The following is a 3290-nucleotide window of genomic DNA, read 5'->3' as shown; positions in this document are numbered from 1 at the left end:
CCCAGTGGGGAGAGCACCAAACCACCCTGATACGTAGTCCCTCAGGTCCTTACGAGGCCTTATGAGGCAAAGTCTAACTCTTTTGCGAGTATAACGAGATTAGACATGTTTTGAGACTTGCAACTGAGGCTCCACGGACCCCTTCTGTTTAATGCTGGTTTCTGTAAGTAACAGTTACAGTATTTACTTGTGCACTTGTGCAGGGAAACTTTATGGGTGCACCATATACTAGGGGTGCTTGGGGGGATTTATCAAGCATTCTTAAATTAGGATTCACTTTGTTAGAAAGCAACCAATCACTGCTCAGCTTCCATTTTACTTTGAGAAAGTGCTCTCTATAACAGGGACACTGGGGGACATTTATCAAGCTGTCTGTAATGAATGTGGTTCAAGGAGCTCACAGTTTTCACCAGCGCCTGCTACAAGGCCAGTTTAGTTTGCTGCAGGTAACCAGCAGGTCGTTACCCTCAGGGAAGGACCTCTGCGACCACCGACTGAAGAAGTGCTGGAGCCCGGGACTAGGTGCTCTTCCTTTGAGATAGAAGTGCAGGATGCATAGTTCAGATTGGAGCTGAGCTGGAACTAGGAATGGATGGAGATCCAAGTGGCAAGAAGATCGATAGGAAGTGGTGGAAAGCCAGGGAGCACAGATGTGGTTCTGACTGACTGACAAACAACAACAACTGAACAAAGAGGTGAGAAGGTAGAGACTACATATACTCTCAGGAGAACATGCCAGAAGATTTCAGAGCCTGTGGACTGAGCTATAAATATAGGTGGACATAAGCATGTCTGCCACCAGAGGGAGCCCGATTCTCCAGGAGGCCAGCTCAGAGCAAAAGAAACTGCCAGAGAACAAGCAGGCTGAAAGGGAGAGGATCACAGTGTAGTGCGATCCAGAGCAGGTAGAGGGTAACAAGCATGGCCGTGTGCCGTTACACTGTCCTATAATAAGATTTTCTCTGTTGCTTATAGCAACCACTGATCAGCTTTAAAGCAGTTACGAAAAACTATATATATATATATATTTTTTTTAAACTCTTAATTTTTTTTGTCATTTGTTAATATATAAAATCCATACAAAACGCAGAGACCTCGCTACATACAAGGGCAACTGCGTGAAAAAAGCACATAATAATACATAGATTTATAGTGTTGCAATAGTTTGGCACATTAGTTATAAACATTGCAATAAATCACCACAGTATTTTACACTGTACAGAGTACCAAACCGCTATACAAATTCCTACCCCCTCGATCCCCCCACCCTAACCCCAGCCAAGCAACATATGTGGAGGGGGGAAAAAAATAGAAGAAGGGTGAGACTAACCCCACTCTTTCCAGGTTTTCCAGTTTTGCTACCTTTAAATCTCATGTATTTGTATTGTTTAATTTGCGAGACTAGATTCTTCCAGGCTTCCCATGGGGGTGTTTGAGATGACATCCAACCCCTTAAAATAATTAACTTTGCACAGAATAAACCTTTAGTTATCAATGCTTTACTTTTTGGAATATCCCAAGAGCCCCCCAGTACCCCTATAACTGCAGTCATCGGCACATCCTGATTAGCTTTACTATTAAGAGTTTCAAACACCTTCCTCCAGAATCCTTGAACATTACTACAAGCCCAAACTATATTTAAATTGTTGCAAGTATACAGAAAACACAATAAAGAAGCTATGTTTACCTCTTCACGCTCCCCTGGTGTCCTCCTACAGGTCTCCATCTCCCATGCTGAATGCCCCGTCACCCCTTCCGAGATGGATTAGTCTCAGTGGTGATAGCTTGCTCAGCCAATCACTGACTGAGATGGGACAGTGTCTGGCTGAGACGTGGCCAGTGATTGGCTCAGCAGGCTGTCATCGGCCGTCGGGTGCCGCCGAGCGCCGCCGAGCGAGGGGGCCGAGCAGGGGCCGCCAACCTGAGGGCAGGTGCGGCGGCAGCAGCAGGACCCGGTGCACTCCAGGACGCGCGGCACCAGGGAGCAGGAGGACGGAAGAGTCAGGTGCAGGGTGAGTTGTGGGGAGAGGGGTATAGGCGGTGGGGGGTGAGAAGGCAGTCCGGAATCACGGGCACTTTCCTGATGTACATCAGGAAAGTGCCCGTGATTCCGGCGCTCCCATAGACTTCTATGGGGGCGTCCGGGCCGGAATTCCGGACAAAAATAGGACATGTCCTATTTTTTCCGGATCATTTTTCCGGAACCGACACCCTTCCGGAGAAATCCGGAAGGGTGTCCGTGCCTAATTAAAGTGTATGGGTCCGGAAAACCGTCCGGATTTCCTGATAGGAAATCCGGGTGGTTTTTCCGGACGTGTGAAGGTGGCCTAAGAAATGAAAGGTGAGCTGAAGCTGGCTACTATGGACTAACCAGACAGATTGTATTACCTCCTCCAGTGTGTGTGTACACTATCATGGGACTGTATGTAAGTGTTCTCTGTGACAGGAATACATTTGAATTCTACAGCAGGGACATTGCTTATGGGTGCACTCTAAAGCAGGGACAGAGATTGTGGGAGGACTCTAAAGCAGGGACAGAGATTGTGGGTGCACTGTATAGCAGGGACAGAGCTTGTGGGATAGATGTGGCAGGGATAGATTGGGGGTACATGCTATGACAGGGACAGTTTGTGGGTACACTGTATAGCAGGGACACAGTTTATGGGTGCACTCTATAGCAGGGACACAGTTTGTGGGTGGACTCTAAAGCAGGGACACAGTTTATGGGTGCACTCTATAGCAGGGACACAGTTTATGGGTGCACTCTATAGAAGGGACAGAGATTGTGGGTGCACTCTATAGCAGGGAAGCAGTTTATGGGTACACTCTATAGTGGGACACAGTTTGTGGGTGCACTCTATAGCAGGGACACAGTCTATGGGTGCACTCTATAGCAGGGACAGAGATTGTGGGTGCACTCTATAGCAGGGACAGAGATTGTGGGTGCACTCTATAGCAGGGACACAGTTTGTGGGTGCACTCTATAGCAGGGACACAGTTTATGGGTGCACTCTATAGCAGGGACACAGTTTATGGGTGCACTCTATAGCAGGGACACAGTTTGTGGGTGAACTCTATAGCAGGGACAGAAATTGTGGGTGCACTCTATAGCAGGGAAGCAGTTTATGGGTGCACTCTATAGTGGGACACAGTTTATGGGTGCACTCTATAGCAGGGACACAGTTTGTGGGTGCACTCTATAGCAGGGACACAGTTTATGGGTGCACTCTATAGCAGGGACACAGTTTATGGGTGCACTCTATAGTGGGACATAGTTTATGGGTGCACTC

The sequence above is a fragment of the Dendropsophus ebraccatus genome, chromosome 7, assembly GCF_027789765.1.
Source record: "Dendropsophus ebraccatus isolate aDenEbr1 chromosome 7, aDenEbr1.pat, whole genome shotgun sequence".
Taxonomy (NCBI): Eukaryota; Metazoa; Chordata; class Amphibia; order Anura; family Hylidae; genus Dendropsophus; species Dendropsophus ebraccatus.
This window is presented reverse-complemented; position numbering follows the sequence as displayed.